The 24345-nt window shown below is 37.8% G+C and overlaps 1 protein-coding gene across 1 annotated transcript in view; it reads right to left on the bottom strand.

Moving 5' to 3' along the window:
- Positions 1 to 24345, bottom strand: part of MYO3B (myosin IIIB) — a 630862-nt gene that overhangs the window by 386602 nt on the left and 219915 nt on the right. The window lies entirely within an intron of this gene.

Genomic DNA, 24345 nt, shown 5'->3' with positions numbered 1-24345 from the left:
CAAAAAGATCTGAGTTCAAATCTGGCTTCAGACACTTACTAGCTGTATGACTCCCGACAAGTCATTTAATCCTGTCTGCCTCAGTTTCCTCATCTGTCAAATGATCTGGAGAAGGAAATGGCAAACCACTCCAGTGTCTTTGCCAAGAAAACTCCAAATAGGATCAAAAAGAGTCAGACATGACTGAAATGAATTAACAACTGCAAAGAATATAATCCATGATAGACATGGATAATACCTTCCATACATATGTGTTCCTGTCTAATGCCTCACTTGATGTTAATTTTTAGTGGATCATTGGACAAAGGTATGTTTTTTGTGACTATTATAGAAATTTATATGAGCTTAATATATGTATAAGAGATTTTTGTTTTAGGTGAGCCTTTAAGGCTACATTTTATTCTGCTGAATCAATTGGTCTTTGGTTTATTTTGGAGGTTTGGGGGAAATCAACAAACAAGAGATTACAGCAGGTTTGTGTATTTTAAGCATCACTCCAACAGTGATGTGACTGGGAAGGTGATAATCTGATTTAGAAAATCTTCTCCAAAAGACCACCTGTTCTCCTTCAATGTTTTCATCAGACATGGCCTTGATGTGTGGTCAGACTATTCTCATAAAGATTTTATAGCGGGAAGAAAGTAGGTCTGCAAATCAGTAGTTACTATATTTTTGGTAATATTTTAGAAGTAATGAAATAATATTTTCCATTCTTTTGGAATCTTTCATTCTTAGATATTTTGAAAATTGATAAATAGACTCATGGAATTATGGGATTTAGAATTTAAAGGGACCTTTAAGATCAAGTTCAGCTCCCTAACATCACAGATAAGGAAACCGAGACCTACTCTGTATAAAGAAATGTTCATTTTATTTAGTATTTATGTTCAGAATATTTAAAAATTAATTTAAAAATTGCATTGCTGCCAAAATTAATTTCTTTTCTACATATTTGATCAGGTGTCTCAGCTCTTTCCAACAATCTTCTTTCGTGAAATTACTACTTCTAAATGTAGTTTTTTGGGTACTGAAGTAGTAAAATTCAAAGGATGGTTCCATTATTGTTGCTAATGAGAATACTATATATCACTATAAAATGGCAATAGATCTGATCCATTTCATGACTATTTGTAATACCTCCAGTTTCATTTCAGATGTTCTCAAGATGATCTAACTTCTCTTGTCTTATACAAGTCTCCTAGACTTCCATATTCCCTCCATTGATCCTGTGAGAAAGCCTTGCTTAGAATCTTCAGGTTTTTTTTCTTTTTAACATTTTGCAAATATCTTCTAAATCAATGCTGTCCTTGTTGTTGGGGCCTTCCATTGTCAAGGAGAACCAACTCATCTTCTGGTCTTTTCATCCCAGTCATGCTTTTGCAGCAGTTTCTCTAAGAAATGGTGCTAGGTACAATCGATATCTTCATATTTACCTAGTTGCAATTTTTGGGGGTTGACAACTCAATTTATTCAATTTCATAAACATTTACTAAGCATCTACTCTGTGTCTGGCACTGTGCTAAATGCAGAGATGCAAAAAACAGCCCCTGCCCTAGAGGAGCCTACAATCTAATGGGAGAGAGAACATGCAAACTAATATATACAAAGCAAACTACCTACTGGGTAAATAGCAAATAATTAACAGAGGGAAAGCACTGGAATTAAGAAGAAATGGGGAGGCTTTCCGTAGGAGTAGGGATTTTAGTTGGGGCTTAAGGGAAACCAGGGTTAGTATTCAGAGTGGAAGAGGGAGAGCATTCCAGGCACTGGGGACAGTCAGGGAGAATGTCTGGAGCATAGGAATGAAATTTTGGGTTGGGGATGGTATAAGTTAAAAGCATGTCTTTTCTCTTTATCCTTTTCATCCCTATTGGCATTTTATTTTGAACTTTGCTTTAACTACTCAATCATCTAATTATACCTAGGAAGCTAATTCTGAAATTACTCATATTATTATGGAAGCATATTTATTAAGGCCTATTTCTCTTAAAATATTAAAAATTAATATTGAGACAGTGTGCTTATTCTGAAATCCTTGGACTTACATGAATGAAGAAAAATCCTATCAGTACTTAATCAAATTCCAAGGAACCAATGTCCTACATAGACATCTCCTTTCTCCACTCCTACTCCTAACCCCTTATCAAAGGTCCAAACATTTTCTAAAAGGAAACTTGATCAAAGTTCAGAGAAAAACCCTGAACTCCCTGAAAATCAATGCAAGTGATAATCAGAAGATCAGTGTTATCCCTGGATTAATCTAATTAAGAGTAGTACTTCTTTCTCTAAAAAAGACTGAATGGTTTTAGGAAAATGATTCTCCAGGGTGCCCTGACATTTAATAATATCATATTATATGTATTTTTATAAGTTATTTTAAGTTAATCCAAAAGCCTAAAATTAAACTTTATATCTTTATTTTGCCTTTCAACAGAATTTTTGTTTCACTGTCAAATGTGGCTTAAACAGAGATTTTCAATATGCAAGGAAAACTACATATTTGGATTTCTTGTTTTATAAGCAACTATGTGTGGATTGATAATAAATTTATCTCTGAGTCTAGAGTTGAGAATTATGCCAAAGTCATGAATTTTTCTTCCAAACTGGTAACCAGTCATTTTCTGTATATTAAAATGTTTTTAAAGGACAGTATACATTGGACACCAAGTCTGGGATCTTCTCTTTGGCTCCTTAAAAAAGTTATTTAAGATATATAGGCAAAAGACTTTCGAGTAGTCCATACATCTTAGGATTCTTTCATTTCTCAATCCTGAACCATATTTTCCAACATTGGTTTTTTTGTTTGCTTGTTTTTGCCTTCCTTCATATCAAAGTCAGAAAGTATTAATGTATATATTGACTTGTTTTGTCTTGTTATGGTCTTTATAGAATTTCCCTACTTGTTACAATTGTTTTCATGGTTGTTTGCTTATGCTCATCAATAAATGATTATTGAATGCAATGGAAAAGTGTTGGTTAAGTATTTCTCTTCTACTTGGGAAAGAAGATATTCAAAAAGAGTTGTATATACATGATCAGTAGAGAAAGGAGGGGGAAAAAACAATTAACGGGAGAATCAGTCAAGATTTCCCTTGGGAGATGCTATTAAAGGTAGAGAAGTAGAAGATAGAATTGTGAAGGTGATTACTGTGAAATCAGCTTGGAAAGGTATAGGATCAGAGAATCAAGGATTTAGAGCTGGAAGGCACCTCAGAGACCATCTGGCACAACCAGTGCATTTTACAAAATAAGAAACTGAGGTTGAGAGCTCAGAATGATTTGCCCAAGGTCACACAGATAGTAAGTGTGACAGAGGCTTCCCTGATTCCAAAATTAGTACGTGGGTATGTGGGGGGTTCCCCCACTGGGTAGAGTCAAATTATAAAGGATTTCAAATGTCAGTATGAAGAGTCGGTATTTCATCCTCGAAGCAATAGAAATCATTGAGGTTTCACTCTAGAAAGATTATTTTGGCAGCATGTGGGATGGTTTGGAAGCTGTTGTAATAGTCCAAGTGAGAAGGGGCTGAGGAACTGATTTAGAGAAATGTCTACATGAGTAGAGAGAAGAGAATAGATGCAATAGATATTCTAGAGTTAGAATCAAGAAGGTAACAATAATCAGAGCTCAAATTATTATGAATAACCATAATGGTAATAACAATACTTAATAACTACCCAAAAGTAACTTAAAAAAAGTTTTAAAACTCTTGATGCTACTTTTTCCTTTTAGCACCACAATACGTACTCTGATATATACTCTTCCCATCCCTCAAACTTCATTGTAACCAAGAAAAACAGGTAAGCAAGATGAGACAACAAAACTACCCCTTTTGACAGTGAATGCAATTTCTATCATCTGCCCTTCCCCTACCTCCCCCACCCCTCTCACCTCCCTAACAATAGGAGATAAGTATGTTTCATCATCTGTTCTCCACAACCAAGACTGATCCTCATAATTAACCTGGTTTTGGTGTTCCATTTATTTTCATTACGATAGTTATTGTATATATTGTTTTTCTGGTTTGGGATTTGTTCTGTGTCAGTACACACAAATCTTTTCTGAATTTCTCATATTCATCATTTCTTACATTGCAATAGTAATCCATTACGTTTATTCAGTCTTTGCACATACTTAGTTTTCAAGATTGTGCTACCACAAAACAATCCAAAAATATTCTATGAATATTTGGGGACCCTTCTTTCTGTCTTTGGCCACATTAGGGTATATACCCACTAGTAGCATTGCTGGGCCAAGATGTATGATTTTTTTCATAATTCTTATTTTCCAGAATGACTTGACCAATGCAAAGTTCCACTGACAGTATATTAATATACCTCGCTTCTCACAGACCCTGTAGCATTGTATTTTATCATCTTTTTCAATTTGATTACTGTAAGTAAAAGCCACAGGGTTGTTTTATTTTACTGTTTTAGTGATTTATAGCATATTCTCAGATGGTGGCTGATAGTATTTATTCTTTGGAACACTGTTAATATACTTTGACCCCTTATCTATTGAGGAATGGTTCTTTGACATATTTGTGTTAACTCTCTACATATACTGGATTTCGTATTTTATAATGGATATGTGATCCAAAGTTTTCCCCCTTTTGACAGTTTTTTCTTATTCAAAATGCACTGATTTTATTCTTGCAAACACTTTTTTAAAACTTTATAGACCTGAAGTTGCCTATTTAATTACCATAATCACCTTAATAACATCGTTCACTTACAAATTCTGACCATAAACGCAGATGAGAGGTACTTTATTCCTTTGTTCTTTTCATTTTTTTCAGAATATGATCATTTATACTTAAATATCTATTATTGTTGAATATGGTATAAAATGTAGATCTAGATTTATTTTATGCCATATTGCCTTTGAATAGTCCCAGCTATTTTTGTGAAATAGGGAGAGCTTCTTCCATAGTTTATGTTCTTGGGCTTTTCAAAGGTTGGACTACCATGTTTGGTTGCTTCTGCATTTTGCTGACCCAATCTGTCACACTCACCTAATTTTTAAGTACCAAATGGTTATGATGATGAAAATTATGGAAAAATAGGCAACTAACTGGGAGAACATGGAAAGCATTCTCTTCAGGGATAAAAATTACACATTATAAACACCTCAGAAGAGGAAACACAGCCATTGCCTGACTCTCCCCCTTCTGCCTTTCACAACAATCACCATCAGAGCATCAGAAAGGGACCCCCACTGAGCTACAGCTCTACCCTACTGGGTGACATTTAGCTCTGATCCGTAGTGACAGGTTCTGACAGATTGCTTTTGCACGAGTTACCATGTAGAAAGTTGGAGTCCTATGATTAAATTCTCCTAACCAATGCCACACACTATTACAGACAGTAAGGAGGGCGGGCAGCAGTGGCACACTCAGAAGCTCCACGTATTGAGTCATACTTTTCAAATTTAAAGGAATTTTGCAAAGAAAACATTCACATTATTTTTTGCCACTTCTTTGGCTATCAGATTTTGGTTTTGTAAACCAGCTTCTGTGTTAGACCCAGCCATATCACTCTTGCTTTAGGGATAGGATTCCAAGGGGCATGCCAGGAGGCATGTCAGTTTAATCTGACATGTTTCAGGAATCCTGTGGGAAAGGAAAGAACATTAGACTTGAGTTCCAGATCTGTAATACTAACTTGCCCTCTTTGGGTCTCATTGTTCTCATTTGCAAAATGCTGGATTTGATATCTTAGAGGATGCTCTCTCTTGTAGTAGTCTGGGATTCTAAGTGCTTGACTACCCAGATACAGAGTTGGGTACCCAAATGTTGCTTTTCATGACCAGTCCCCTTCTCTTCCAGCCTTCCTATTCTCCTCCATGATCTCCTTGCCATTCCTCACATACAAATGCTTTATCTCCAACTCCAGGCATTTTCATGACTATTCCCTGTGCTTGGAATGTTCTCCCTCCTCATCTCCACCTGTAGCTTCTCCAACTTCCCTTAAGTTTCAGCTAAAGGCCAATATTCTATGAGAAATCCTCCATAATAGGGGCAGCTAAGTAATGCAGTAGATAGAGTAACTTCCTCTGGAGTCAGAAGGATCTGAGTTCAAATTTGACCTCAGATACTTACTAGCTGTGTGACTCTGGGCAAGTCACTTAATCCCAATTGTCTCCAAAATAAAAAAAAGCAAAGAAACCCTCTATAATCTGAGTGTTTTCCTTCTGAGACTATGCCCAGTTTATTCAGTTTAATCTTGTTTATATACAGCTGTTTATATGATGTCTTATTCATTAAACTGTGAGCTACTAAAAAGCAGAGAATGGTTTTTACCTTTCTTCTTATTCCCAGTGCTTAGCACAGTGCCTGACTTGTTACAGATGCTTGATAAACGCTAGCTGACTTCCTGTAGAATTTTACTTCTTCACTATGAAAATGAGTACTTATTATGGCATATATGCTCACTAATTAAGTGGGTAGCAACACCATCGTTCCCTAAAGATAGGACTGTCAGCAAGGAATGCCCACTGGCAGGGAATATGCAAAGAATGACTGACCACCTCGTGCAATGGGCACTGATACTTATTCTCAGTTGTGCTACCTTTAAGAGCCACAAATTCCAGGAGTGAAATAAAGTCTCTTAAAGTTCTCTAGCTTATATAATGGCTTGTGCTGCATACAGGACCAGATACAGGAGGGAAGGAGTTATGATGTCCTGAGTGAGAAGAAAATATTCCATCTTAGAACTTGCTCACACTGATCATTAAGAATTCTGGCACTCACAACAAAATCAATTATCTTAACTGTGTGAATTTGTGTTTCTGTCAAGCATTTATTAAATGCTTTCTATGGACCAAATACAGTGCTAAGTGCTGAAAATACAAATATAAGCAAAAAGAAAGCCATTGCCTGGCCCCAAGGAGCCTACATTCTAATGGGAGATGGCAAGGTATGAAAGGGGAATAATAAAGCAGAGGCGAGGAAGGTGGGACCTGTAATGAGGAATGTCTCATCTGGGGTCCTGCCCCAAAACAGAGGTTCCTGGAAGAACTCACTAGTGCAAAAAGGGGCCTATAGAAGTAAAAGCAAGAAGCAAACTAGGTATGGCAGCTAAGTTCAGAGAATGTGTGTGTGTTATGTATGCACATGTGTGTATGTATTTGAAAGGAAGGATGGAAATATTGTCTATGAAATAAATTGGAGACAGATGTTGTAGGAATTGATGACATTAAGGAACTGCTGGGGAAGAGAAATGCAAAGAGTCCAAAGGGAGCAGGCAGTGGGCTGGAGAAGATTGTGAGTCAGGTACCTAACTTACTGAGGAGAAGGAAGAATGATGTGAAGATCCATAGATGACAACAAGAAGAATCTAGGCTGGATACATGAAATTTTAAGAGAAAAATAAAGGTGTCTGTGGAGTGATGGTAGAAGAGGAAGAATCTGAAAATGGCAGAGGGGAGAAAGGTATATGTCAAATCCTCTACCTCACCGTGGGTATGAGAGTGTATGAGAGAAGGAATAGCCAGTCTTAGAGCAGGTACCAAGAAATGTGATGCCTTAAGGAGAAATTTAGATTTCAATGAGTGCCAGAGAATGAAAGAAAGAGATCTAGGATTATAAGTCATCTATTTTGAGTGGGGAGCATCCTTAAAGGCCATCTAGTCGAATCCCTTCCTTTTATAGATGACTAAACTGAGGCCTAGAGAGATGAAGCAACTTGTCTAAGGTCACAAAGGCCCTCTGACTCAAAAGTTAGGAATCTCCCATGTGTGACAATCATGGAGGTTTCTAAAGGGTGCAATTGAAATGAAGGGAACATAGAGGGTAAGGTTAAGTTTACTGTGGAAGAAGCATTAGGGGAAGAAAGGGTGCAAGGAGCTTGGTTGATCAACACTGACCACCTTCACAGCTGACTGACCTCTGATTCTGGGCACTCCCACACCAGTTTGTGCATATCCTGAGTAAAGGAACAGTCTGCCCTACTCTGGAAGGAAGACAGAAAGAAGAAGAGTAAGTGACCCTGGCGAGGGGATAAGCAGGGTTGTCAGTCTGGCTGTGCTACAGCCAATTCTAATTAAGGTACAATAGTTAAAATACTATCTATATTTAGAGAAAGAATTGATTGAGTCTGCATAGAGACTGAGGCATACTATTCTCTCTCTGTCTCTGTCTCTCTCTCTGAGTTTTCTTCCACAAAATGACTAATATGGAAATATGTTTTACATGATTTCAGATTGCTTACCATCTCAGAGAAATGGGAAGGCAGAGATGGGGGTAGGGAGAGAATATGGAACTCAAAGCTTTAAAAACTGAATCTTAAAAATTGATTTTTATATATAATTCAAAAAAATAAAATATTTTTTAAAAATAATAATAAATCTAGACTCTTCTTCTGAGTTGGAGAGGGTGTTGTCCCAAGCTTCAGGTTTTTCATAACTACTTTTTTCAGAGCTAATTCTGGAGACCTGTACATTTTCAGTTCTTCTAAGGTGGTATGATCTAATAAGAAGTGAGGTCACTGTGCATCTGTGCTCCAAGAAGTCATTGCTTTTGATGCAGTCACCCCTAAGACCTCCTCTGCTGACTTGCCTTGACTCCACCTGTGTTGGACTATATTCTGCTCTCGTCCCAGTGAAACAGACCTCTCCTGTTGACTTTCTAAGTTGTCTTGGACTGGAAATTTGTTCCACCCTATCCATATACTGGTTTTGTCTCTCCAGAATTCATGTTGAGGCATTATTTTAAAGTTGTTTGGAGGGGAATTTGAAAGAGCTTAGGCAAGTAACTGCCTTTACCGTGGTATCTTGGATTTGCTTCAAAACCCAGGAAGTCTACATGAACTGATACAAAGCGAAGCGAACAGAACCAGGAGAACACTGTATACAAAAACCACAATACTGTAAGGACACTCAAATGTGAAAGACTTAGCTACCTTATCCAGACGATGATCCAGGTAAATTTCAAAGGACCCAGGATGAAAAACTGCTGTTCTCCTCCAGAGAGAGAACTGATGAACTCTGAGTGCAGATTGAAGCATACTTTTGTCACTTCATTTTTCTTGGTATGTGTGTGTGTATATGTGTATGTGTGTGTGTGTGTGTGTGTTTTCTTTTGCAGCACAGCTAATTTGGTGAGAAGTGGGGGCAAGAGAAGAAGGTGTGGTGTATGTCTTCCCATACTCAAGGAGGTTTAAAAGGCCAAAAGCCCAGTATGAGGAAACAGAGTACTGACTATCAATCAATAAACATTCATTAGGTGCCTACCTACTTAGTGCCAGGCACTGTGCTGAATGCTGGGATCCCAAAAGAAGCAACAGATAGTTCCTGACCTCAAGAAGTTTACAGTGTAACAAAGGACATAATACAAATATATATATTATATATATATATATATATATATATACACGTATACATATATGTGTGTATACATATGTATACACACACATACACACATATATGCATATATATAAAGCAAACCATAGGATACATAGGAAATAATTAACAGAGGAAAGGCGCTAGAATTAAGAAGGGGTAAGAAGGGATTCCTGTGGAAGGTAGGATTTTAATTAGAACTTAAAGGAAGCCAGGGATATTGATAGTTGGAGTAGAGCATTTCAAGCATGGAGGGACAGCCAAAGAGCTGAGAGATAAGTGTCTTGACGGTGGAACAGCCAGAAGGCTCATGTCACTGGATCAAAGAGTAAGTGCTGGGGAGGAAGATGTAAAAAGACTGGAAAGGCACTAAGGGACCATTGCTTTCTTCATGGAGTTTCTCGCTACCCTGATGTTAAGCACTTACTATGTCTTATTTTGCATGATATTTATTTGTGACTCTGTAAGTATTATAAGAAGGAGAATCTTGCTGTTAATAACTCAGTCTTCTTTCCAAGTTTCATTTTGGTAAAGGATACTAACTAAATTACCCAGTGTGCTCATTTTAGGAAGGTTAGGTGCTGAGAGAATTGTCTTGGTCACTATTAGTTGAGAAAGTAGAGATAAGGCACAAAAAGCTCCTCATAGCTTACGGGAATTGGAGCCTGGTTCTTATTCCTGATTCCATGGGTGGTAACTTTTTTTCTGACTAGTTGTAGGGACCCTTTCACAAGTTTAAAAAAAAGTCTTCCTGGATTTCAACTTTCTGAAAGAGAAAAAGAAATCTTTTCATAAAGGGAATTTGCCTAAAAGGGTTGCCCTCTTTCTAGGCTCAAAAGTCTTTGTTTTTGTTCTTGTTTCTGTTTTAAAAGAGGGAAACATCAGCAGTAAGATGATACATGTAAAAGAATCTGGAAGCTGTAAAGCATGTAAACATCATATAATTGTAATGTTTCCTTTTCCAGGAGAAAACAATAAATTGTAAATATACAGTCATTATGGGGAAGAAGACCAAGGAATGCTGATGATTAAAGACAAGTAATAGACTTGAGAGAAAGAACATCCTACGTGTTGGGGGGCCGGGGCCCAGGGGAAAAGGAGGGCTTGGTCCCAAGGAGTAAAGGGGATGCCATGCTGGGCTCTGGCCAAAGAATGCATAGGGATAAACAAATCCAGAGGAGTGGAAAAAAGTCATAAGAGAGAAGTGTGAGAAGGAATCTGAAGGTTTGAGGAGGAAAGGAGATGAGCATGAAGGAAGAAACACAAGATATTGATGAATGACAATCTGTGTCATTCACCAGCCAAGACAGAGTCCTTTCTGTTGGTCCCATACTATCTCCTTTGTAGTTATGTCTCTGCAACTATGAGCTTGAATTGTAGATACTTATAATGTAAGGTTTTAGGGTAAATTTATCTCAATCCTATCTATGTAGGTCATTGGTATTGTTGTGTTTTTGTGTGTGTGTGTGTGTGTGGTTGTTCAATCATTTCAGTTGCGTCTGACTCTTTATTACCTCATTTGGGATTTACTTGGCAAATATCTTGCAGTGGTTTATAATTTCCTCCTCTAGTTCATTTTCTAGATGATGAAACCGAGGCAAACAGGATTAAGTGACTTGCCTAGGGTCATACAACCAATAAGTGTCAGAGGTCAAACTTAACTGAGCTAGTCCTGACCCAAGGGCTTGCTCTTGGTATACTTAACAACCTCCAAAACTAAGAGAGGTAGTGTGGCACAATGGATAGAGAAGTAGTCTCAAGGTCAGGGAGACCGGAGTTCAAATCCTACCTCTGACACATATGAATTGTGTGATCCTGAGCAAATCACTTGGCCTCTCCATCATCTTAGAGTGACTTTCTAAGATGACAAGATCAGAAAAGGTGCTGACAAAAACGGGTAGAAGTTTCCTCACATGGGAACTCCCTAGACAAGTGAAATTAAAGTTCCAGGGTCTATCCATATTAAAATTAGCAATAATAACACTGATGTTAATAATCTGGAGGCAAAACAGAAAATAATAATAATAATATAGATAGCAGCTAATATTTGCATAGCACCTACTATGTGCTAGCACTGTGCTAAGGGCTTTATATAATTATTATCTCATTTGATCCTCACAACAACCTGAAGAGGTAGAGGCTATTATTATTTCTATATTAAAGATGAGGAAACTAAGGCAAACAGAGGTTATGGAGTGACTTGCCCAGTATCACACAGCTAGTAAGTGTCTGAAGTTAGATTTGAACTCAAATCTCCATGACTCCAAGCTCAGTTCTATCCACTTCATCATCTAGTTGCTCCACAGTAGAAGAAATCAGAAGAGTCAATAAAAACATCTGTTCAGCTCTTATCCCAACCTCAAACTAAAAATTATCAGGGAGAACTTCTGGGATGAAAGTTAGGTAGGGAGAAAGGTTGACCACAAGGAGAAGACAATTAACAGTCAAACTCCCACTGATGTCTCTGAGAGCTCCTTGGCTAATTTCCCATGCATTGTGAATCCTAGTATTTACTTCTGATGTGTCAACCACCAACTAATAAAGGAAAGACTGACATCACTAAACTGTAACAGCTCAAATACATGGTCTTCATCAGAAAATTGTATAATTTCCAATGTGAATGCTCCCAAAGTGGTATTTTCTTTGTCCAAGTTACATTTTCATTTTATTTATTATTAATGACGCATAGTACCAGTTATTTAGCTTTTTGGAGGGGTTTGAAAGGAAATCTGAACATAACCCCCATTAAACTGTGCCTAGAGAGCATTTTATAATTATCTAAACCTATTTTTTTAATTTTACTTGCTATCATTAGCTATTTTTTAAGAGAAAATGAGAGCTGAAGGCAATCAAGTTCTGTATAGCTAGTTGCTTTCTGAAACCAGAGCAAGACTGGCACCTAAACAGACTCTGTTTGTAAGATTTTTCAATTTGGTTGGCAACTACTTTGCTCCATTTAACTCAGGCTCTGTCCTTGCTCCAGTTGCCCTCCCAGGCCAGCTGGATTCAGGATACGTAAGGTTACAAGCATTTTTAGTTGGATGGAGTTGCTCTAAGGGCCAAGGAAAGAGAATGATCAATTCACTGAGTCCCCCCAAAAATTCACTACTACAGAGAAAGAGCAATTACGTGTTTTGTAGGCTGGATACAATGCTTAAGCAGTCACGTTAATAATAAGTACAATGTAATCTGAAGGGTATGCTACATTAACAACAGAAAAGATCAGGAAAAGTTTTCAATAGGAGGTGGCATGGAATTATAGGAGAAGGCCGAGACTCACCTGGGCTCTCCCCCAAATCCCTCCAAATCCCTTTAAATAACAATTGTAAACAAATTCTAGAGAAGCAGAACCCATAAAAACTGGAGTGAAACAAATTTTCAGCCCAAGACAACTTAGAAGATATACAGGAAAGGTCTGTTGCACGAGGGCAAGAGAGAAGCTTAGTCCAGTGCAGGTTGTGGCAGCTCAGACTGGGCCCCAGAAAACCTGGAGCAGACCTTGGGTGACTGAATGAGTGATAGCAATGGCTGTTTTCCAGACCTCTCAGCCCGCAGATGCCAGATATAATTTAGCAGGTCAGCAGGATAGGTCTGTCACACCTAGGAGAGAGGGGAGTACAGGCCAGTACAGGCCACACCAGCATAGCCCTGACCATAGTAAACCAGGAACAGGCCTGGGTGCCACTGAATCAGCAGCAGCAGTTGCTGCTTCTGGAGCTCTCAGTCCACAGATGGTAAGAGAGTCAAACAACAGGTCAGAAGGAAATTACAGGGGTCTCTTTGCTGGCACTGAGGCAGGACTCTATTGCTTTGCCCACACTTGCATCAGAGTCATAGTCCTGGGTGGCAGTCCCAGGGTGAGGAGGAGCACCTGAGTGCTTGTGGTCATACACAGACTGGAGCAGAGGCCAGGAGAGTAGCAAACACCTCTCCTTAGATCATAGCACTCTGGAAGAACTAAAAACTTACAGGTTCCTAGAAGTATCTCTGAAAACAGCTGCACAAAACACCTGAAGTTTGGGATAGAGTATCCTCCACCCAGGTAGCATAGCCCTACTATAACAAGAAGTTGGAAGTCAAATAATAGGCTGGAGAAATGAGCAAACAACATAAGATTCTGACCACAAAAAGTTACTGTGGTGACAAGGAAGATTAAAACACACACTCAGAAGAAGATAACAAAGTCAAAGTTCCTACATTCAAAGACTCCAAGAAAAATATGAATTGGTCTCAGATCATGAAATAGTTCAAAAAGGATTCTGAAAATCAAGGAAGAGAAGTAGAGGAAAATTGGAAAGAGAAATGAAAAGGGATACAAGAAAATCATGAAAAATGAGTCAACAACTTGGTAAAGGACACACAAAAAATACTGAAGAAAATAACACGTTAAAAAACCAGACTAGGCCAAATGGGAAAAGAGGTACAAAAAGTCAATGAGGAGGAAAATGCCTTAAAAAGGCAGAATTGGCCAAATGGAAAAGGACGCACAAAAATTCACTGAATAAAAAAAACTCCTTTAAATGTAGAATTAGCCAAATAGAAAAGGAGGTACAAAACTTCACTAAAGGAAACAATTCCTTAAAAATTAGAACTGAGCAAATAGAAGTTTAATGACTTTATGAGAAATCAATAAACAATAAAATAAAACCAAAAGAATGAAAAATTGAAGACACTGAAAAATATGTCACTGAAAAACTAACTGATCTGGAAAATAGATCCAGGAGGGATAATTTAAAAAATTAGTGGCTTTGATATCATCTTTCAGGAAATTATCAAAGAAAACTTCCCTGATATTCTAGAACCACAGGGTAAAATAGAAAATGAAAGAATCCATTGACCACCTCCTGAAAGATATCCTAAAATGAAAGCTCCTAGGAATATTACAGTCAAATTCCACAGTTCCCAAGTCAAGGAGAAAATATTTCAAGCAGCCAGAAAGAAACAATTCAAGTATCATGGAGCCACAGTCCAGATAACACAAGATTGAGTAGCTCTTACATTAAAGGAATGGAGGGACTTGGAATATTATATTCTGGAAGGCAAAGAAGAATTATAATCAAGAATCACCTACTCAGCAAAATTGAATATAATCCTTCAGGGGAAAAAAATGAACATTCAATGAAATAGAGAACTTTCAAGCATTCTTGATGAAAAGACCAGAGCAGAATAGAAAATTTGACTTTCAAATACAAGACTCAAGAGAAGCATAAAAAGATAAACAGGAAAGGGCAACCATAATGGACTTAATTAGGTTAAATTGTTTACATTATTACATGGAAGATGATACTTGGAACTCATAAGAACTTTCTCATTATCAGGGCAGTTAGAAGGATTACATATAGACAGAGGGCACAGGTATGAGTTGAATATGAAGGGATGATATCTAAAAATAAAATTAAAGGGTGAGAGAGGAATGTACTGGAAGCAAAGGAAAGGGAGAGGTAAAATGGGGTAAATTATCTCACACAAAAGAGGCAAGAGCAAGCTTTTACAGTAAAGGGGAAGATGGAGGAGGTGGGGGGACAGTGACTGAACCTTACTAACTTCAGAATTGGCTCAAAGAGGGAATAATATACACACTCAATTGGGCATAGAAATATAACTTACCCTATAGGAAAATAGGAGAGAAAAGGAATGAGAAGGGGGGCAGAAATATAAAGGAGGGGCAACTGGGGGAGGGGGTAGTCAGAAACAAAACAATTTTGAGGAGTGATAAGGTAAAAAGAGAGAGAGAGAGAGACAAAAGAATAAATGGAGGAGGGAATAGGATGGAGAGAAATACATTTAGCAATACTAACTGTGAAAAAAGTTTAGAAAGAAGTTTCTTTGATAAAGGAATCTTTCAAACATATGGGGAACAGAGCCAAATTTATAAAATGAGAGCCATTCCCCAACTGATAAATGATTCAAAATATATAAACTTTTCAGATGAAGTAATCAAAGCTATCAATGGTTATATGAAAAAAAATGCTCTAACTCACTACTTACTGGAGAAATGCAAATTAAAACAATTCTAAGGTATTACTTCATATCTATTAGATTGGCTAATAGGACAGAAAAGGAAAATGACAAATGTTGGAAAGGATGTGGGAAAAGTGGGACATTAATGTACCGCTGGTAGAGTTGTGAACTGATTCAACCATTCTGTAGAGCAATTTGGAACTGTGGTCAAAGGGTTATAAAACCATGAATAACCTTTGATCTAGCAATAGCACTACTAGGTCTATATCCCAAAAGATATAAAAAACAAAAAGGAAAAGGACCTATATGCATAGCTCTTTTCTGGGGGCAAAGAATTAGAAATTGAGGGGATGCCCATCAACTAGGGAATAGCTGATCAAACTGTGGTATGTGATTATGATGGAATACTACCATAGTATCAGAAATGATGAGCAAGATACTCTCAGAAAAAAACTGGAAAGACTTACATGGGCTGATGCAAAGTGAAATGTACTGTGTACAAAATAACAGCAATATTGTTAAGATGATCAGCTGTGAATGACTTAGCTATTTCTCAGCAATAAAATGATCCAAGACAACTCTGAAGGACTTCTGATGAAAAATGCTATCCATCCCCAGAGAAAGAACTGATGGTATTTGAATACAAATTGAAGCATATTTTTTTAAACTTTATTTTTCTTGATTTTTTTGTCTACATTTTCTTTCACAATATGTCTGTTATGGAAATGTTTTGCATGACTACACATGTATAACCTATGTTGAATTGCTTGCCTTCTCAACAAGGTGGGGTGGGGAGGGAGGAAAGGAGACATTTTGGAACTCACAATCTTGAAAATGAGTGTTAAAAATTGTTTTTACATGTAACTGGGGAAAAATAAAATACTAAATTAAAAAAATAGGAGGTGGAACCCAAAGTAAACCTTTTGAAAGCTAGTGTGTAAGAGTTGGGGAGGAAATGCATTTCAGGTTGACTCCCAGGAACAGCAAATAGGTCAGTATAGTTGGAAGTGTACAAGGTGTAATGTGAAATCTCAAAGTTAGGCTGGAGCCAGACTGTGAAGAGCTTTAAATGTCAAGCTAAGAGGCTTGTATTTTATCCCAAAAGTAACATGGAACCACTGAAGACACTCAAACAGGGGAGTTACATGGTCAGACAAATGCTTTAGGAAGATTATTTTGTCACATGTAAGAAGGTTATTCAGTTAGTCAATCAGTATTTATGAAGCACCTACTATGTGCCAGGTACCATGCTAAGCTCTGGGATTACAAAGAAAGGCAAAAATCAATCCCTGCTCTTAAGGAGTTCACAGTCTAATAGAGGAGATATCGATATCATGGTCATCATCATCATCACTAACATTTATATAACACCTATTATGTGCCAGGCACTGTGGTAAATGTTTTACAATTATTATCTCATTAGATCCTCACAACAACCCTGGCAGGTAGGTGCTCTTATTATCCCTATTTTACATATGGAGAAATGAGGCAAACAGAGGTTCAGTGACTTGCCAGGGTCACACAGCTAAGTAAGCATCTAAGGCTGGATTTTAACTCAAGTATGTCTTCCTGACTCCAGGCCCAGTGCTTTATCCTCTGCACCTCGGAGCAACTCAATAACTGTATACAAATGATATATATTATATAAACTAGAAGGAGAGGGACAATTTCAGAGGGAAAGCACTAAGATTAAGGCCAACTGGTTAGACTGCAGAGAGAAGAGACTGGAAGCAGGGAGTCCAGTTGGAAGACTGCAACAGACTGGCCTTATACTGATGAGAACCCAAACTCATAGAGATGAGAGAAGGGCATGAACAGAAGAAATATTGTAGAGGTATAACTGACAAAACTTAGTAACTACCTAGAGATGTGTGAACATGAAGAAATGAAAATATCTACCAGACCAACAAACCCAAGTGACTGGAATAATGGGAGCACCTTCAATGAAGATAGAGAAGTTGGAAGATATAGGTTTATTTGTCTTTGAACCAGAGATAAGCCAATGTTCCTATCACAGAGAGGCTTCTCTTTTAGGCTAGAAGAGAGTCCAGATGGGTCAGGAGAAGAAAATGAGGTTGGTGACCTTGCACAGTCCTCCCTCACTCAAATCAAAGTCAGCTGCAAGTCATGTCATCATCTTGCTGTCATGGTCTTCTTTGAGAATGAAGGACAAATGCAACCTGTGAGTGAGTAGCAGCTCCTCTCCTTTTCCTCTTTCACCTCTCCTCTCCTCTAGAGTTTTGCCTAGGGGAAGGTACACTCCATGCCCAAAAGCTGCCTTTTTTCCTTTGGATTTACTGGCTACATTTCTTGCTCAAAGATCAAGCCTAAAACCCAATTCACTCTGAAGCTCATAGACTGGACAACAAGTCACCACCCACCTAGCACAGAGTGTAATTACTAAATAGTAATTGTTTCTCTTTTACCCAGGAATGCTGAGGGTCTTCCCCTCCCAATGTGATTTTTTTTTTTTTATTAAAAGGGCCATCCCTTGAGTAACTACTTAAAGAAGCCGATTCGTTGAATGGGTGTGTCTCACTCAAAGTGAGAATGCAATAGGATCTTAGCCTGAAAGGGCCAGGGTCTCCCACTGCATCCTGTGTCATCTCCAGTTGTCCTGATGAATATCAGGCCACTGGACCCAGATGGCTCAAGAGAAGAAAGTGAGACTTTCTTGCACAGCTCTCCCTTATTCGCATCAAAGTCAACCTCAACTCATGTCCTCATCTTGTTGGCATGGTCCTCTTCGAGAATGAAGGACAAACACAAGTGAAGAGAGTCCATTGGCAAATCATCAAATAGCGTGGGCAAAGCTCAAATAAAATCAATCTGGGGTGTTGAAGTAACAGGTCAACACAGGATACTGTTTAAGGCAGAAGCAATAGTCAGGAATCATTCCATTCCAAAACTCCAGTATTAGCTTTTCTCAACCTCTGATTGTAGCAGCTACCTTCTTAATCTGATATACACGATGCTCTCTGTCTGGTCTCTCGGGATCCAATTTGAGGAACTGCAAAAATTAAGCTGTCTGTACCCCACCACCACCCAAGTAGCTCTCCCTGTAATCTCTACCATAGAATTTGGCTGGGGCTTCTGAAGCCCCTTGTCGTTGTTGAAAAGACTAGATAGATATGGGAACTAGGATTCTGGGTTTGAATCCTAGCTCTGCAACTGTGTGACCTACAGCAAGTCAGAACAGATGACTTCTAATGACTTTTTCAGCTTTAGATTCTATGATCCTTCAACTATTTGGCCACTCCGTTCTTTGAGGTCTGGAGCTTCTAATGAAGGATCAGTATAATCAAATGTAGGTTTCCACCCTTTTGGGAGAAGTGGCATCCTGCTATTGGTTGATTTCATTACTCTTTCTGCCACTGATCACACACCCCTCCCACCAAAGCACCTACATTGACACATATTGGTTGAGTTTTATAATTGAATGCAGCTGATAGTCAGGTTCCTAAAATACCTTGCGTGCCCTTCCCCTTTCCTTTATGACTGAGATGTTTGTGTTTCAAGCAAACTGACATTAACTCTGAGAATTTTTGAGAGTTTTAATCTTTCCATTGAGATCATTAGAACCAGATGAGGATGTGCTAAAACCTCAATTTAGTTTCAATTTTCACTGCTTTAAAAAAAAATGATTAGTGATATCATGGGCATAAGGAACTCCCAATGAGGAAAAAAACCCTTTCCTAATGCAGATCTTCAATGTGGCAAAGAGTGGATCTGTTCGTCTTCCTTACTCCAACCTGCTGCCTCATGATACCTCTACAGCTTTTCCTTTCCCTTTAAATTTATACACTACCTAGTAACCTGGGAAGGAATAATATAAGTGAATATAAAATGTTCTCCTATAATACTCAAATTAATTATGAGCTTTCTGGTGAAACAGCAAAGATCCCGGAATACAGAGGAGGGCCTTCTATACAGGTTCTTAGATCTGTTTTTCTAAAAGGAAAGCAACTTTTGAAGGGTCAACAATCTACTTTAATCAAGCACATATATCATTCACTTAATGCAGGGGGAAAAGCCAGCACCCTGAACTTCAGAGAAAACACAGACAGAGAAATAAAGACCAACAGACAGGGCTTCCAACTCTCTGACCATAAACAATACATAGCTACCAGAGAGCAAAGCACCAACATCTGAGTTTTCAAAGCCAAAAGGCTCCTTAGCGGTTTCCCAGAGTCTTTTCTGGCCAAACACTTCCAATGAGTAAGCCCCAAAGTGAAACCTCACCTTAGAGTATTTATACACTTTTCAGAGGCAGAGAGCACAACCCTCTGATCCAGTGCCTCAAAAGAAACTAACAAAAGGTGTTGAGGCCTATTAATGGACAGGGAAGATCTTTAACTCTTCTCCCCTGTCCATTAACCTTACATTAACATATAATATACATATGTAATATACATAATATATTATATATTATATAACATATAATATCTGGGTACCTCTCTGTGTGTAACTCTCATGACACACCTACAAATAAACAAATATATGGATTTGAAATGTTACTTCTGAATGTTTTCTTAGTACCTGCCCCAAATGTTTATACATGAATCTGCCAACAGTATGATGCTGTGGAAGAGACCCTGGATTGAACACTCCAAGACCTGGGGTCTTGTTCTAGCTCTATCACTAATTTTCTTTGTGCACTGGGGCAAGTAGCTTCCCTTCTTTTGCAACTCATTTTTCTCACCAAAAAATAAAGGGTTTGGTTCAGGTTATACTATATCGAGGTACCTTTCAGCTGTAAGATTCTGTAATTTCATAAAGCAGAAGATACGCTTGGAAACTGGAAGGATAATTATAGGGCAAAATTACAGCTGTAGGGTTTTTTTTGTTTTTGACTCCGATTTCAGAGGTAAATTTTTCAAATATCTAAGCAAAACCCACACTGACATTTTTCTGCATTCTTCACTCATCACAGGGTCAAACGATGAAGATGGGCTAAGTAGACTGCAGAAATTGCATTGCCTTGGCAACATCTAACTTCCCCATCTGTGACGATGGTTAAGTCGCTGACATTCTTTGTTGGTGCTTTGAAATTTCTTATGGATCAGCAGAGAATCTCCAGAACTCTGTAGAAGCATCCTATCTCGTTTCAGTTGGTGTTGCCTTAGATGCCTTCAATATTTCATTCTTGTTGTACGTGCTTTTTTCTTTGGGTCCTAGTAAAGATGTTAACGAATCCTGCTTGCATCAACACAAGTATATCTTTGATTTCAGTCTCTCAAGAGAAGGGACTGGCTGTGATGAAGACAACCCTAGATTTGGAGTCTACCACAAGGCCTGAGTTTGTGTCCTATCTTCACCACTTATTAGTTGTGTGACTTTTCAGTCACTTAATCTTTATGAGTCTCATCTATAAATTAAATTAAGTAAAAGTACGCCAATCATCTGTTTGTGATTATTAGTATCATTTTTCTCTTCTGGACCAAAGACATCATTGGAAGCAGCTAAGGCCCAAGAAGTAAAACCTCAATGATGATAAGAAAGTTTGGAGTCAGTAATCTCTAAAACCCTTTTGAGCTATATGATCATACTACTGTTCATCAAACCAGTTCTATTTAGGTCAGCTCTTGGAATCTGTGGTATTGCTGGCTTCCACAGAGGTGGCACCACATGCATTCACAATTGTGCTTGTAGCCAGAGGTCCCTTAATCCAATAAATCTTTGGGTAGGTTCTTTTATTTCAGAAGTTCATATTGAATTATCCAATGTGATTGTTTTGGATACAGTTTGAGTGCATTGGTCCTCAGTGGTGAGAGCATGAAGCTTGGGTTATAAATACTATCATATATATATACATACGTATATATATATATATATATATATATACGTATGTATATATATATATATATATATATACGTATGTATATTTCATAAGTGCTTTTTTATGCTCATGAGTTTAGTTCAGCTGGGAATTAGGGTTAGGTTTAGTTTAAAATTTGGTGTTATGCTTTGTCACAGTAAACCAAACCATTTCCGATGTCTTCTAAAATAATCACTGAGGATTCACTCCTTGGGCTTTAGCGGCATCCAATGAAGTATTTCCTTGATCCAGGAGACAAAGGTGATGTCGATGGTGACAAGTGGATGACCAGCACACATTTACTTAATTTAAAAAGGCAACCAACAGTGAGCTTTCCCACACCCATGCAGAGGTTCAATGCTTTCTCCCTATGTTAAGCATTACTACCAAAAATAGTAAAAACTCACAACTTCTATAGTCCTTCATGGTTTGCAAAAAACTCACCTACCTTACAAGAGTCTCATGAGACAGGTATGACAGGTATTAATGTTCTCACAGATTAGGAAACTGAAACTGTAAGATGTTAAGAGACTTGGCCAAGATCACACAGCTAGTAAGTAAGTGTCTAAACTGGCGACTCAAACCCAGGGTTGGCATTTTATCTACCACATAGTACTGCTTCTGTTGTCAACATGAAGAGCTGTCTCTCATGACAATTATCTTTTTCAGTGATAAGCAATGAGCCTGCCTAGTTCCTTATAGAACCCTTGTTCTTTGCATCCTGTCTGATCAATCAATAAGAATTTATTAAGTACTTATTGTGTCAGGCATTGTGCCAAATGCTGGGGATATGAAGAAAAGGCAGGTCCTGCCCTCAAGGAGCTTACTCTAAGAAAGAAGACAATAAGTACATAGATTGGCACATAGAAGGTAGGATCAGAGACAGAGTTGGATGCCCAGAGGACTATAAAACCATGCATACCTTTTGACCTATCAATACCACTGCTAGGTCTGTATCCCAAACAAAAGAGATTTTTAAAAAACAATGGGAAAATATGTATATGTACAAAAATACTTATAGCAGCTCTTTTTTAGTGGCAAAGAACTGGAAATGGAGGGGATGCCCATCCATTGGGGAGCGGCTGAACAACAATTTGTGGTATGTGGTTGTAATAGAATACTGCTGCACTATCAGAAATGATGAGCAGGATGCTCTCAGAAAAACCTGGAAAGGCTTGCATGGGCTGACATAAAGTGAAATGTACTGTGTACAAGGTAACAATAATACTGTAAGATGATCAGTTGTCAATGACTTGGCTCTTCTTGGCAATACAAAGATCCAAGACAAGTCTGAAGGACTTATGAAAAAAAACTCTGAAGGATTACTCATCCCCAAACAAAGAATTGATGGTGTCTGAATGCAGATTAAAGCATACCTTTTTTAAACTTTATTTTTTCTTTATTTTTTTGTCTATGTTTTCTTTCACAGCATGACTGACATGGAAATGTTTTGCCTAACTACACATGTATAACCTATGTTTGCCTTCTCACCGAGGTAGGGCAGTGAGCGAGGAAAGGAGAGAATTTGGAACTCAAAGTTTTAAAAATAAATGTTAAACATTGTTTTTACATGTAACTAGGGGAAAATAAAATACTAATTAAATGGGAAAAAGTGAAATAAACATAGGGAAAGAGGGGGAAAAAAGATGTAGAGTTGGAAGGTATATCAGAGATCATCTAGTACCACTCCCTCATTTTACAGATGACAAACTGAGGTCCAAGGGAGTTAAGAGATTTGCTTAAGATCACACAAGTAATAAATAATCAAGCCAGAATTTGAAGTCAAGTCCCTTGATTCCCTCTCTCTCCAAATGCAGTATTCTTTATACTGTTATCCCCTCCCTGTCCTAACAGAGAAGACCAAAGGCCTTAGAGGGGAAGATTCTGGCAGTTGAGGGAACAAGGATAGGCCTCCTACAGGAGGCAGAGCTTACAGACTTAGGATTAAGATGACAAAACAGGACAGGTGATTTTTAAATAAATAATACATATAGTTTTCAAATAAGCACAGCTTATTCAAAAAAAAATTGTAGACTAAAAATTGCTCTGAAAATAAAGGTCAGTACCTTTTTGTGTGAGCTACATGACATATTTGTTCTCTATAAGTGAAGACATTTTCATCCAGTTTTGCAATGCCGCTTCCAAGCAACAATGGTCATATTGCCTCAGGTATCACTCAAAACCTAGAACTCCATCAATCCACAAATACATAAGTTTTTCCTAATATATATTTTAGGAATAGGAACTAGACCTGGAATTTCACTGTATAAGGAACTCTGAATGAAGATATTTCCTCTATAACTCAAAATCTTTTACAGTTATCTACAGCGCTAAGAGGGTGACTTGCCCAGGGTCACATAGCTAGTATGTAGCTGAAGTAGGGCTTGAACTCCTGGCTCCTAGACCTACTCTCTATTGATTATGCTCCTGTAAAGTAATAAATACACACATATACATTTTATATACATATGTATGTATATATATTTACCATTTCTTTTTAAATTTATGGATATTCTGAGAAGAAATTAGCCCATGTGTGTAAGATTCATTTATAAATAACTCATAAAAATTATTTTGCATTCAAAATTCAAAGAAATTCTTTATTATTTGCTTTCTTTGTGTATGTAGGGGGGACATAATAATCTGCAAAAAATAAATCGATGTATAGTTCTAGAACTGGATCTAAACTCAGAAACTACATACTTCAAAAGCATTTCTGAACTTTTAAATCATCTACTATCCTCAAACGCAAATCCATAATTGGTTAACCTTTTGGGCTCTTATCTCTTTCAAAGATGAAGCATTAGGAAACTCAAGGCCATCTGTAGTGTGGAGCATAACAAATGCCAAGCCAACTACAGCATTTCAAGAACATCTCAACATTATCAATGCCTCTTGATTCACCAGGTTCATTGAGGAAAATGTGTTTCTCCAGAGCAGCTGGAAGTGCCAGATATACACTGACATTCTATGAATTTGAATGTATTCATCATTAAATTTGTGCTGGGGGATATGTAATTCAGTATCTGTCAAGGTTCTCCATCTTCACCAAGTAAAATTCGATCATAAATTTTATTTCCCCTATGATCTGGAGGCAGCAGATTAAGACAAAGACTCAGTAGCTGCATATAAGTCAATGATATTAAGTACATGATCAATTTTTTCTAAATATTGTGACTTCTTTCTTTAGGAGTGGTAAATTGGGCTATATGTGGGAAGGTAATGGA

The sequence above is a fragment of the Notamacropus eugenii genome, chromosome 5 (genome assembly GCF_028372415.1).
Source record: "Notamacropus eugenii isolate mMacEug1 chromosome 5, mMacEug1.pri_v2, whole genome shotgun sequence".
Taxonomy (NCBI): domain Eukaryota; kingdom Metazoa; phylum Chordata; class Mammalia; order Diprotodontia; family Macropodidae; genus Notamacropus; species Notamacropus eugenii.
The sequence above is the reverse complement of the archived record's forward strand: the minus strand, read 5'-3'. Positions and strand labels throughout refer to the sequence as shown.